The 13,673-nt window shown below is 43.5% G+C and overlaps 1 pseudogene; it reads left to right on the forward strand.

Annotated features, from left to right (window-relative positions):
- Window positions 1-6,806: 6,806 nt before the first annotated feature.
- Window positions 6,807-7,293, forward strand: LOC116080453 (annotated as a pseudogene).
- Window positions 7,294-13,673: the final 6,380 nt, after the last annotated feature.

The following is a 13,673-nucleotide window of genomic DNA, read 5'->3' on the forward strand; positions in this document are numbered from 1 at the left end:
TGGTCCCCTTTTGCTTGTGTGTGCTGTGAAGTGATGGCTTCTTAACTGCGCTTGAATGAACTTTTCACACTACACTGTCTGAATGCCCCTATTCCCATACCCGTGAAGGGCCAAGGGTAAGGGCTAGCCTCAGCAAACCCAGTGTACTTGCTCTGTACAGTATAACTTGAGTTGTGTCTCATTCCACATGGAGTATGTGAGGCAAGGAAGTGGGCTGAGGGTAGACAGCCAGGTGAGAACTGGGGGTCAGTCTTGCTTGGAAACTGAGGCAAACGGAGTGGGAAGTCTGTTGGCATTCTCTCACCCTAGGGAATGGATGAGTCTTGTACTGATGCTGTAATAAATGCCACCCCGTTAGTGGCTTAGCACAGCACACTTCCACTGTTTCCGCAGGTCAAAGCATAAAACAGACCTTAATTATCAAAGTAGCAGCTGAGCCAGCTGACTGCTTTCTGAAGGAGCCAGTGAGATTCTTTTTCTTGATTATTTATTTTTATTTTAATATTTTCAATTTGTTCTGACTGTTTTATATGTATGTTTGCCTGCATGTATGTCTGTGTACCATATGCATGACTGGTGACCAAGGGGATGGTGACCACCAATCCTCTGTGTGGGTGCTAGAAAACGAACACCATTCCTTTGTGACAACAAGGGCTCTTAAGAACTGAGCCAACCCTCCAGCCCACCTTGACTTTTAATTTTTAACAGCATTAGATATGACATTCCTAGGTCCTGAGATTGCCATATGATGACCTTTAAGGTCATGCTATTTAGCCTACTGGGAAAGTTTATGGTGTAGGGTCAAAGGAGATGAGGCTACTTATGTTTCAGAAACTATGTCAGGGTTTTTCATGTGTAACCTCATCTAATTCTCACACCAATATATTAACAAAGGGTGTGTGTGTGTGTGTGTGTGTGTGTGTGTGTGTGTGTACAACCATCTCATACTTACCCAGCCATCTTGCCAGCCCATTGCACTTATTTATTTATTGTCTTATTTATTTACTGGAGATGGGGTCTCATGTAGCCCTGGTTACCTTGATCTGCTTGTCTCTGCCCCTAAGGTGGAGGGACTAAAGGAATGAGCCACCAGGCCAGGCAATTTGCTTATTTAAACTGAGTTGACAAGTCATTCTTTCAACTTTTGAGTAGGAGGTAAATAAGCTAAAGTCTTTTTAAAATAAGTGTTTTATACACTTCATGGTATCAAAGCTGTATTTCACATTGAAACACGTTATTATAAGCTGCCTATAATCTTGACATATGGGAGGCAGGAGGAGGATCCAGGGTTTTAGGCCAGACTTTGCTACACAGTGAAACCTGTCTCTAGAAACAAATCTTTTATTCAAACATCACAGAGCTACACAGCATTGACAGTGAGGCCATACTATAATTTCATTCTCCTAAACCACGTGTTGTGGAATGTGGGCCTCCAAGTAAAGTAGGTGCTGTCTACAGCAATTCACTGTGTCTGCTTAGAAGAGTCCATCACAACCTAGCCCGTTGGCTGCTGATATTCCGTCATGGAGGAGGAGGAGGGATCTGGAGGAGGTCATTGGATCCTCACCTCAGAGTCCAGTTGCTAATCCCAGCCATGTGCATGCAATTCTACCCTAACTGTATGGGCCTTAGAAGATGCTACATCGATCAAAGACTGAAGGAAAGGCCATCCAGAGACTGTCCCACCTGGGGATTCATCCCATATGCAGTTACCAAACCCAGACACTATTGTGGATGCCAAGAAGTGAAAGGAGCCTGATATGGCTGTCTCTTGAGAGGTCCTGCCAGACAGAGCTTTGCAAATACAGAGACAGATGCTCGCAGCCAACCATTGGACTGAGCATGGGGTCCCCAACAGAGGAATTAGAGAAAGGACTGAAGGAGTTGAAGGGGATTACAACCCCACAAGAATAACAACAATATCAATCAACCAGCACCCCCCACCCCAGAGCTCCCAGGGACTAAGCCATCAACAGAGGAGTACACATGGCTCCAGCTGCATACGTTGGCCTTGTCAGGCATCAATGGGAGGAGAGGTCCTTGGTCCTATGAAAGCTCGATAGATGCCCCAGTGCAGGGGAGTTGTGGGCAGGGAGGTGGGAGTGGGTAGGTGGGTGGAGGAACACCCTCATAGAAGCAGGGGGAGGGAGGATGGGATAGGGGGTTTCCAAGAGGGGGGGACCTGGAACGGGGATAACATTTGAAATGTAAATAAAGAAGATGCTACAGCATGTTGGTTAGGGAAGTCACCTGATGGGGCTGTGTCAATCAGCCATAGAAAAGCCATCAACCATGTGGGTGAAGACTTTCCAATGTGGCAGCTTTGGGGTCACCTGCACTTCTGCAATTAGCCCCTCACCTGTGCTACCTTAGGAATTCTGCTGCTGCGATCAAACTCCATGACCCAAAAGCGACCTCAGAAAGAACGGGTTTATTTTGACTAAACTTTCACATCACAGTCTGTCAATGAAAGAAGCCCACACTCCTCCAGGGCTTCTGCCTCAGTTCCTACCCCAACTTCCTTCAATGATGGACACTAATGTCAAAGCAGTTTGCGCCTCCTGGTTTGTTTGGGCTTTTTTGTACCATCCAAGACCACCTGCCCAGGGATGGCACCTTCCACATCAATCATTAATGAAGAGAATGCCTTACAGATTTCCCTACAGGCACATCTTATGGAGGCCCTTTCTCAAGATTCCTTCTTCCTGGATATGTCTTAGGCCTGTGTCAAGTTGACAAAACCAACCAGCACACTGTATGCTTTGTAAGTGTAGGAAACCCATTGGTTCCCAAGCTGAGCTTGGGTGGAATGGGACTTTCATTTCTCATTGGGACCTTCGGAGAAGGGAACAGATGTCAGGAAAGGAACTGTAAAAACGACTGGTGTCTTCAATGTAAATATTCCTGCTGGCTGCCATCCACCTAAAGGGCGAGAATTCTGTGCTTTGCTGCCACACAGTGGTAAAGAGGGCCGGCATCTCTGCACACTAAGACTGGAAGGAACGTGGCTGGCCTTGTTTTGTTTGTGGAGTAGTTATGCTTGGCACAGCTCATCGCCAGGGATTTAAAGATGGTCTCTGCACTCGAAAAATCCTAACTTTGCAGGAGGCCTAATGAACATGCAGAACTAAGTTCTATATATTAACAAAGTGACCGTGCTCTAAGGAAATAACCCAATAACAACAAAAGGAGAGGGACATTTCCTTGGGTTTAATTCAAGATGTTGAGACTTGTCCTCAAGGAAGTTTATAGCAGTCAGTGCCTTTAGGAGTGTTGAGGAGATCTTTCAAGTTGGACACTGTTACTGTCATTTTAATCTAGCAACATGGTTCTGGCAAGGGATCCCTACCAAAGATAAGGTCTGCCAGAATGCAGATACTCCCTGTATTTTAGTATGATCTGTCTAGAATGTAGACATGCCCTCAGTACACACCCTTAATCCCTAACAATGAAGGTAAGGCTAGTTTAGAAGGAAACAGCCATATTTGAAAGTGAAATCTACTCAAGGGACAGACAAAATGATGAATTGGAAGAAGATTTGACAGAGTAAGTCAGAGATAGTATATCTCCAACGCACATGAGCACAGAAAAGAGAGGTTACTTAAGAGCATCGAGAGAGAAAAAGTGTGGCATGGTACGTGATGTGTGAAGTGTGTGGTGTGTGTATGGCAGTTTTACTGGGACAGTTTTACAGAGACAGGTTGCAAGGAAAACAAGCTAGACACAGGTCAAGACAGAACTAGCCAGAGAATGAGAAGGAGCTAGAAGATTCGAACATATTGCCAAAGTTATTATGAGGCCAGGGGGGAGCAATTCAGTTAGAAACTGAAGAGCCAGATTGAATCAGTCAGCTTGGAAGATTAGATTCTACAGAACTTCCAGGCCTAGGCCTGGGAATAGTTAGAACAGAGAAGGAAACACTCTGGGCTCAGCCGTACCTGCACAGCTTGGGTACAGCTCTCATCTCATCACTTTGTCTGGGGAAATAAAGGTGACATTTACTAAAACTGGGAAGCTTTCTAAATAGAAAATAATTATTTGTACAAGAACCTTGATGGCCAGTTGTCCTGGTTCTCAAGGCTGGTTTTACATACAGGTAGCAATTGTGCTGGCAATTAAAACCTCTTCTTGGGCTGGAGAGATGGCTCAGCGGTTAAGAGCACTGACAGCTCTTCCACGGGTCCTAAGTTCAAATCCCAGCAACTACATGGTGGCTCACAACCATATGTAATGGTATCCGATGCCCTCTTCTGGTGTGGCTGAAAGACATTGACAGTGTACTCACATATATAAAATAAACAAATCTTAAAAAAAAAAAAAACCTAAAACCTCTTCTTGTGGTCTGTAAAGGTTGAATTTCTTTATTCAATATCCTTATGCATGCAAAAATTAATTGTATCTTAAAATATTCCACTGTTTGAAAAAAGAAAAACAAAAAACCTCCTTTCTCTAACTAAAGGGAATTTATTTTCTAAGATGGAATCCAGGGCCTCAAGCAGGCTGGATGATGTTCTACATTGAGCCAAAACCCCCATGTCATCACTGTCTTCTCCTCCTGTTCCTCTTCCTCCTCCCCTTCTTCCTCCTTTTCTTCTCCTTCTCCTCCAGCTCCTCCCCCTTTTCTTCTTCCTCCTCCTTGCCCCACCATCCTCTTCCTCCTCCTCTTGAGACAGAGTCTTGCTATGTAGCTCTGTATAGTCCAGAAGAACTTACCGTGTAAATCAAGCTGGCCTCAGACTTGTAGCAATTCTCATTTTTTACATATTGAAGTTTAGATGAAAACAAACTTAAATGGTACTGTAGAAATGGATAGATAAAAATCATAGAAGTAATCTAAATATACATAATTTCATTTAATATTATAAATACTCCTAAAATCCTCTAAAATTCTCCTGGAATAGATTTTAAGAAATACAGTAGTTATCCTTTTTATTAACTTTTCATTATTGTGTGCACATATGCACAAGAACATATGTAAAAGAGGATAGATTCTGGGAGTTGGTTCTCTCCTTTCACCATGTGGGACTGATTTAGTCTAGTGACTTGGGATCAAGCACGTTTGCCTGAAAGACTGAATTTAGAAATTTTGGAAAAAGCATGTTAATGGAAATGCATTAATGTATAACCTTTACTTAAAGAAGGCATAGGAAGTCTCTGTAACAAGCCAAGAATGTGGACTGGTCAGTTCCAGGAACTTGTTGATCACAGAGACCCCCTCCAGCTAGGGCCCAGAATAAGGAACAGGATAGAGGTCAGCCATTAAGAAGATAGCATTGACCAAACCATATTCCTCTAGACAATGAGTGTGCAGGACGACTTCCTTGTGACCTGATTCAACCAGGGGTTGGGTCCCTTTGGAATTTTCCACAGTTTTTATGTTATGTTTCCTTGGTAACCCTCACACACACACACACACACACACACACACACACACACACACACACACGCCAGTTTGTGGTTTTTCCCTTTAAATACCCTTCACTTCTTGTGTTTGTGGTCGAACTCCTCTGGCCTGCATGGTCACGAGATCGACCCGGTACTGGTCTATCCCAAATAAACCTCATGTGATTGCAGCAAGTTCGGTCTCTTGTGAGTTATTGGGTGGTCGTGTTATCCTGAGACTTGAATGAGGCTCTCCCGAGCTCTGGAAGTCTTTCATTTGGGGGCTCGTCTGTGGGATTTACGACCACCCTTGACTCTCTGAAGACCCCTTGGAGGTGAGTTCTTAATTGTGGTCTGTTTGTCCGTTTAAGTCCTTGTAATTTGTCTGTGAACTGCCTGCCTGTTGGCAATCTGTGAGTCTGTTTCTTACTTCCATTCCCTGCAGCCGGTCGCATCCTGAGTAAAGGTAGCAGAGGTCAGTTCTTGAGCTCATATTATGCAGTCGGTCGCATCCCGGGACAGGACTGCGACTCCCTGTCCTTGAGATGAGGAAGGAAGAGGACGGTAGATGTGCCAAAAGGTCACCGGCTGCCACCATGGGAGACATCCCAGTGGAAATTTAGGGAACCTCGGGGATGCCTGGAGGAATCCCACTAGAGGACAGCACTCCTCGAGAGGAGGAAGGTGTGTCTGTTCTCCTGGTCATTTTGATAGTACAACTTTCTCTGCCTAAACCATTTTTTCCTGCCTTATTCTCTAATTTTCTGTGTTGTGTTTGTGATTTTTGTCACCCTTGTGACTGCGATGGGACAGACGGTAACTCTGACGTTGGCTCACTGGACGGAGGCTAGAGACATGTCAATTCAGGTGAAATAAGAACCTCAGTAAATTTCTGGCTGGCTGTTTTTCTGAAGTAAGTTTGGCACTCGCGATTGAGACGAGTCTTTTTGTGTGTATTTTGTGACCAGTCCATCTTGGCAGCCATGACAGGCACAGGCCGAGCAACTCTGTAATTTGGCTTTGATTACCTGTGTACCTGATATTTGTTACTGGGCCCAGTTGTCTTTCTTAGTGTCATGGACCTGAAAAGGTGGATGTCTATGTGGTGACTGATTTTGTGTGTGTGTGTGTGTTTGGACCTTGGACTGACAACTTATACCCCCCTTGACTGATGGGTGGTGTTGGAGCTAGAGCCGCTGCCTCTGGGTCTTTGGGCTGCTCCTGGGGAAACCGGGAATAAAAAATGGTGTCGGCAGGAATCCCGTGGTCCCGGGTTTCCTGAGAGGGCAGTCAGAAACATGGAATCAGCCCCACAGCTGCCAAAGCGTTGGAGTTAGGGGCCTGGACCCAGGTGCTGCAGCTCCAGTTCTTTCCAGGCCAGATCCAGATCCCTGGCCTTTTCCCCATCCAGGCTGGCCGCCCAGATGGCGACCCCAGCCTCAACCCCAGACACACAGGCTCTAGTGGAAGCTGAGGCAGAAAGGTTATACCTGTGGAGCTGGCTCTGGGGAAGGCCCAGCAGCCGATCCGCTGCACCAAGCCATGCAGGCTGCTGGAGACGAATTTGAGACCCACTTCCGCCATACCATCTCTGACCTGCCGCTTAGCTACGTGACCCCAGGCTCAATCTAGCAACGCTACACCCAGGTATCCCATGAACTTTTCCAAGGGGGCCCCAACTGGGGCCATCTTGTGGCATTCTTTGTCTTTGGGGCTGTCTTATGTGCTGAGAGTGTCCAAAAAGCAATGGAGCCATTGGTGGGACAAGTGCAGGATTAAGTGGTGGTCTACCTGGAGACAGGCCTGGCTAACTGGGTCTACAGCAGTGGGACCTGGGCAGAGTCCACAGCTCTATACAGGGACGGGGCCCTGGAGGAGGCATGTCTTCGGGAGGAGCAGCTGCTACTTTGAAGCCCAAGACAGGTACCTTGGCTCTACTGACATGGGCTACCCAGGGGCCAAGGTGAGGTGCGGCCAGAGAGCAGGGCACAGCAGTCAGGGACCCCTGAACAACCAAGTAAGTTTTTTACAAAATAGATTAATTGGGTTAAAATATTGTCTTTATCATCTGGTTCAAAAATTATTGAATTGGTACCTTGTAAACTGTGGTGATTGGATATTGCAACCTTGGGAGTTATGCTTTGCTTACCATGTGGTAGGCACTGTTTAGATAAATGATTGTTGTTCTGTGTTTCATGATTGAAGAAAAAATTGGTTAAAACTTTGATTTAGTTTAAATTGGTAAAAGACAGTCTCAATTTGTATAGCAGAGACTGGTAAGCCATTGTGCTGTGGCCAGGAGTTAAGCCCAGATGAAAAAGAGCTGATAGAGACTGTGTCTGTATGAGGTGGCAACAGCTTTTTGCTTGTAATATTAGTAACAGAGAATTAGCTTAAAATTGGTAACTCAGGGTTGGAGTCATGTTAAACGACAACACATGGCATGAGCCGACCCAGGAAAACAGGTCTTCATAATATTTTATGTAACTCTTACCACTTATAAATTTAGTGAGGCCAAGGGTGAGGCCTGGACCAGAGATAAGATTTAAAACGATGTCTTTTTGATATATTCAAAATTGCACTGTCATGCATCCATATGTAAGAATTGGCAGCTAAGCTTTGTAATGTGACAGTAGTACTTTGATATTGATTTAAAGAAAATGGAATGTTTAAAACTGGGTTTTGTTTAAATTATGGTTATACCTTAAAATTACAAAAGGTGTAGAGTCTAGTAAAGTAGAGACAAGTGATGAGCAGTCTGGAGACAAATAAAGAGTTAGTTTGCCTTGGAAATAAAAAGTAAATAGAAAAATAATCCAAATTCTATCGAAACATGGTAGTAATGCTAAACTGCTAGCACCTTTGCCCCTAGAGTAAACAAGCTTAAAAAGGAAACTTGGAACAGCTGTGGCTGTTGCTGGGAGGAGGCTGTTTTGCACCTACGATTGTCTGTGGTCACTGAGCCAGTGGGAGATGCCTTCCCTTCCCTGGTCAAATGCACCTAGAATAGCTGGTGCACTCAGTATTAGCAAAATAAGGAATTTTATCTTGTCATTTATATCAGAAATGGAGACAGACTTTTTCTTATTTGGAGACTTTGAGGCACTGGGAACCCAAATACCACCCAGGTAGATTTCTTTGTATTGATGATTAAGGGTTTTGTTTTTGTGTTTTTGAGAAAAGGTGATTGGAGTATTTACACCTTCCAGAAAACTAGATTCCAGAGAATCAAACAAAAAAAATTATATCTTAATGATACTGAAAATTTGTCTTGAGATTCATGTATTACAGAAATATACAGCCTTGGTGAATTTCCTTGTCCTGACATGCTAAACTGGCCTGCTTGAACTCCTGATGTCCTGGACTTCAGCCTGATCCAGTCAAGACACAGACATCAGAAAACTAATAAATTCTGTTTTTCCTTCCCCACCCCTCTTTTATATCTACGCCCCCGTTCAGCTTGAAGAAGTTATGATGAGTCATCTACCCGGTTCCCTGGGCTTTGGGGCTAGAGAGGGTTGTTAATGGTTATATTTGAAATAGGGAAGAAATAGCTAGATTTAATTGTATAGCTATAGAAAGCCTTATAATTTGTTACTGAGTTAAATTCATATGTTCCTATTTGGTACAAAATCAATGTTATCTTTGGTAAAAACGACCTTCTGATAATATTTACCCTATACTGAAAGTGATTTAATTGGTGTATAGATAATTTAAACTAGAAACATTGTGTGACTAGAATTTAGTCAGGTATTTGAGTATTTCTTCAGATACACAGCTTATTCTCAGAAAATTTGCTTTGGTGTTTATATTTTTAATACTGATTGGTAAAAATTGAGGCTTGTGTTATAAACCATTTACATCTTAAACTAGTGTGCAAGAAATAAATAAGAGCTTTTAAGTTGAGAATTTGTTGTTAAGACTGAGTGTACAATGATATTCTTATTGACTTATTGCTAATAGAGTTTTGTTTTGCATACTTCAAGACCAAAAGATAAAGTTTTCTATATTCCCTTAAGAGATTTCTGGTTTCAGTATTTCCCTAGTAGACAGGGCTTAGAACCAGTTCCTTTTTCTTTACTGCTATTATAGACAGATCTGAGATGTTTAGACCTGTGAGTTTAGGGCCAAATTAGCAATTTCATGGCTCTGAGTTTATTATTAGGGTGATTTCAAGAAAAAGAACTGAGAGTAATTCGTAGACAATAGTTTACTTTACATATAGTTGGTTTTCAAAACCATCAGGAATCCACAGAATATGACATTTGATATTATTTATTCCTCTGGCTAGAGACCTGTCTGCGACTGACAGTACCCTTTTCTCAGACTCAAAGAAGAAACTGAGCATCATTTGAGTTGCTCCAGCTGTGGTGAGACAGACACTGGGCAAAAGTTGCCTCTTCATCTGCAGACGATGCTGTCCAAAAAGGACACACAGGCTTAGGACAGCTTATATCTGCCGAGACAGAGTAGGTCAGTCCTTAAAGTTCCTGTCCTCAGACATTCATGGGCCAGAAGGCTGAAGATTGATGCTCCAATGTTTTGAAGGGCTGTCCAGGTGTCCAGCAGTCTCTATTAATTGTCAATATTTCTGAAAGCTGTGTTAGGCTTCCCGTATGTTCTCTATTATTCAGCCATTCCTGGATTTCTGGTGGAGTTGAAAGACTACGAAAGTTAGAAGAGATGCAGGATAAGTCGTTAAGAAAACTAGTGCAAATGGTTGAGAAAGTGTTTTAAATGGAGAAAGAAAAAGGAAAGTTGCAGAAGGACTGTGAAGGGCATAACGAAGAGATAGAACGTTTAAAAGAGAGTCTTTGAAGATGGAGTCTAGTGTGAGAGTGAGAAGGAATAAGAGGCTAGAGAGCTGGAGATAAAGACAGGAAATAAGAGAAGCTAGGAAGCTTGAGAGCTAGTAAGGTAGTGCCTGGCAATAGAAGAGAGTTAAGGAGTTCCTCTGGCAGTTATGTTGGAACTGTGCTTAGGGACTGCAGGGGCAGCTACAGGAATATCCGCTATGGTAGTGCAGCATAAGGCTTATAGAGATTTAAGAGCTGCCATTGATTTAAATATAGAAGAATGTTGCTTTTATGTAAACCATTCAGGAGTCATTAGAGACTCCATGAGTAAGCTAAGAGGAAGACTAAATAACTATAGGTCCATGCGTGCTAAATAAATTAGTTGCTTTTATCAGGAAAAAAAATAAGTGCTGTTCAGATTCTAATGTTACGCCAACAATATTATACTTTGCAAGGCCAGGAAAATCTAGAATATGATGATACTGATATTTAGTTCTATGATTAGAACTATCTACTAGAAAAAGTGGGGAATGAAAGACTGAATTTAGAAATTTTGGAAAAAGCATGTTAATGGAAATGCATTAATGTGTAACCTTTACTTAAAGAAGGCATAGGAAGTCTCTGTAACGAGCCAAGAATGTGGACTGGTCAGTTCCAGGAACTTGTTGATCACAGAGACCCCCTCCAGCTAGGGCCCAGAATAAGGAACAGGATAGTGGTCAGCCATTAAGAAGATAGCATTGCCCAAAATAAGGAACAGGATAGCAGTTAACCATTAAGAAGATAGCATTGACCAAACCACATTCCTCTAGACAATGAGTGTGCAGGATGACTTCCTTGTGACCTGATTCAACCAGGGGCTGGGTCCCTTTGGAATTTTCCACAGTTTTTATGTTATGTTTCCTTGGTAACCCTCTCATACCATCCCCCCTAGTTTGTGGTTTTTCCCTTTAAATACCCTTCACTTCTTGTGTTCGGGGTCGAACTCCTCTGGCCTGCATGGTCACGAGATCGACCCCAGTACCAGCCTATCCCAAATAAACCTCATGTGATTGCAGCAAGTTCGGTCTCTTGTGAGTTATTGGGTGGTCGTGTTATCCTGAGACTTGAGTGACTTGAGTCTCCCGCGCTCTGGAAGTCTTTCATGCCCACTGCCATCTCTCTGGTCTCAGTTATTTAAAAGAAAATAAAAAAATAAAAACAAAAACTTATGGCTCAGATTCATGCTACCATGTTTTCAAAAATCCAAATACTTTAAATCAGTTACAAGTTATAAAAGCAGTTTTGTGTCCATCCAAAACAAGACTATATTCCTCAAATGAGGTATTCAACCTTTAAAACTAATTTTTTGGTCCCCACTTCTTCTAGTAGTCAGTAGTCTATTTGTAAAGCATTCATTTTAGAACTCCTGCAAAACAATGTCAAAATCTGAGGATGTTCAAGTGCTCTATATCTAGACTCTAGAATGACGGTATCTCAATATAACTGAATACATCCTTCCATGCAGTATGAATCACTTGTAGAATTTAGTATAAATGCTATGCAAATAGTTGCCACGCAGACTTTGCAGTATTTGAGGCAAAAACTTCAAGGGAAGTCAGTCTCCTGCCTCCGCATTGTTGCCTGGTACCCCAAACTCAGAAGTAGCCCAAATATGTCCTCATACTTGTGTGCTAGGGGCCCACCAAGATATCATTTCTTAACAGCTAGAAAAAGAATTGCTCTCTGACCTTCACCAATGTTCCAATGTCCTAGTCAAACCCTGGCTTGGAATGTTAAGCCATCCAAACTAATTGCCTCCAGCATTGTGGGTAGGGCATTGAAGTTTACAGAATGAGAGACTTATCCCAGAACAAGGTCAAGTAAAATCCTCATTCTCAGTCATGTACTACATACAGCTGAACCACTCCTAGGAATTAGCAAGAGACTGTCTCTACTTCCCTAAAAGATTAGCATAGTGGGCGTTTTACCTAGGATAGGCGGGACCTTGAGCAGAGTGTGTGTGAGAGACAGTCTGGAGCATTCAGCATTCTAGATTCAGCAGTCTGCATTCAGCATTTGGACTCGCTCGCACTCGGACCAGAACCAGAACTTAGGTGGAAGTCCGTAGCGCCCCCCCCCCCGCCCCCGGGCCCAGAACACTTGGGCGGGGGCGGGAGGTGGTGCAGCACCAGTTGAGATTCAAGAGAGTGAGCATTCGAGATTCAAGCATTCAGCATTGAGGATTCGAGATTCGAGCCTCTACCCTCCTGGCTGGCACACCCGCAGCACCCCCCCCCGCTGGACTCCAGCCGGACCCCCGGCCAGGCCCATGCAGCCCCGAGTGTGCTCAGAGCCCGGGGGTGCTGCGCCAGTCCAGAGGAGATGGCTGATGTTTTAGATCCAGTGTGTTTTAGATGGCCTCAGATGTACCTCGACTACTGAGCTGATAGATTTTTCATTTTCTTTTGCAATGACTGTAAAATCCTCATGTCATTTTTAAAGAAATACACTCAGATCCCACACTACTTGTGTTGAGTCTGTTTGTCAAAGCCAAATTCCGTGCACACCTGGCCAGAACCCATCATCCCGAGGAACAAGGGAACCCATAAGAAACCCCAGTCTGTGGCAAATAGTTATACTGCATTGTTTCGGGAACAATAAAAAGTGTGAAGGAGTTCAATGTAGACCTGTTTTTCCTGCTTCCAACATGTTCTTAATCTACAGCTAGTGGAATGTGCACATTTCACCTCTGATTTGTCTGCACAGTTCCTCTTCTTTCTCTGTTGTTATTTAAACCGGCTTCAAGTAAACTTCTGCCCCTACCTCTCTAGATGCAGCTTCATCCTCTCACTGCTCTGGCCAGAAACCCTAGAGTGCTCCTTTTAAAGCTCATTACCCCACCCAACTCCACCCCAGCCTAGCCTTTGAAAAGCTCTGTTAGTAGTACTACATTTTACCTCGCATCTGTCCATTCTTCCCACTCTCTAGTGGGTTGAGCCACTAACACTTTGCCTTCCTAGTTACTTCTCTGGTCATAGAAAGCCTCTCTATTGGTTTTCTTGCATTTACTAAGGCCTCTTTGAAACCAGCTAGTTCCAGAGATTCATCTGAAATGTAAACTGGATCTCATTACTTTCCTGCCCATTTAACATGAAAAGTCCAAGTTCTCACAATGATCTGAAGGCTTTACATAATACGAACTCCTTAGTCTCTTCCTAGAACTTAACTCTGTGCTCTTGGCTCTCTGTGCTCCAGGCAGCCAAGTTCCTTGCTGGTCTCCCAACGGGCAAGTGCTTCCTTAGGACTTGGTACACCTGTTATCTCTGTATGGAATGCTTCCCTGCCCCTTAGGGTCTACAGCTCTTGTAAATCTTTTCTCAGTGATTTCTATTTGTCCAGTCTATCAAACCATCAACAAATCTCTGCCGCAATCTTAGCTCAGTTCTATTTATTTTTTTCTACAACAGTACCTCCCCATTGTGTAGGCAGAAGGACCACAATGTGTTTTATAGT

The sequence above is a fragment of the Mastomys coucha genome, unplaced genomic scaffold (genome assembly GCF_008632895.1).
Source record: "Mastomys coucha isolate ucsf_1 unplaced genomic scaffold, UCSF_Mcou_1 pScaffold6, whole genome shotgun sequence".
NCBI lineage: Eukaryota > Metazoa > Chordata > Mammalia > Rodentia > Muridae > Mastomys > Mastomys coucha.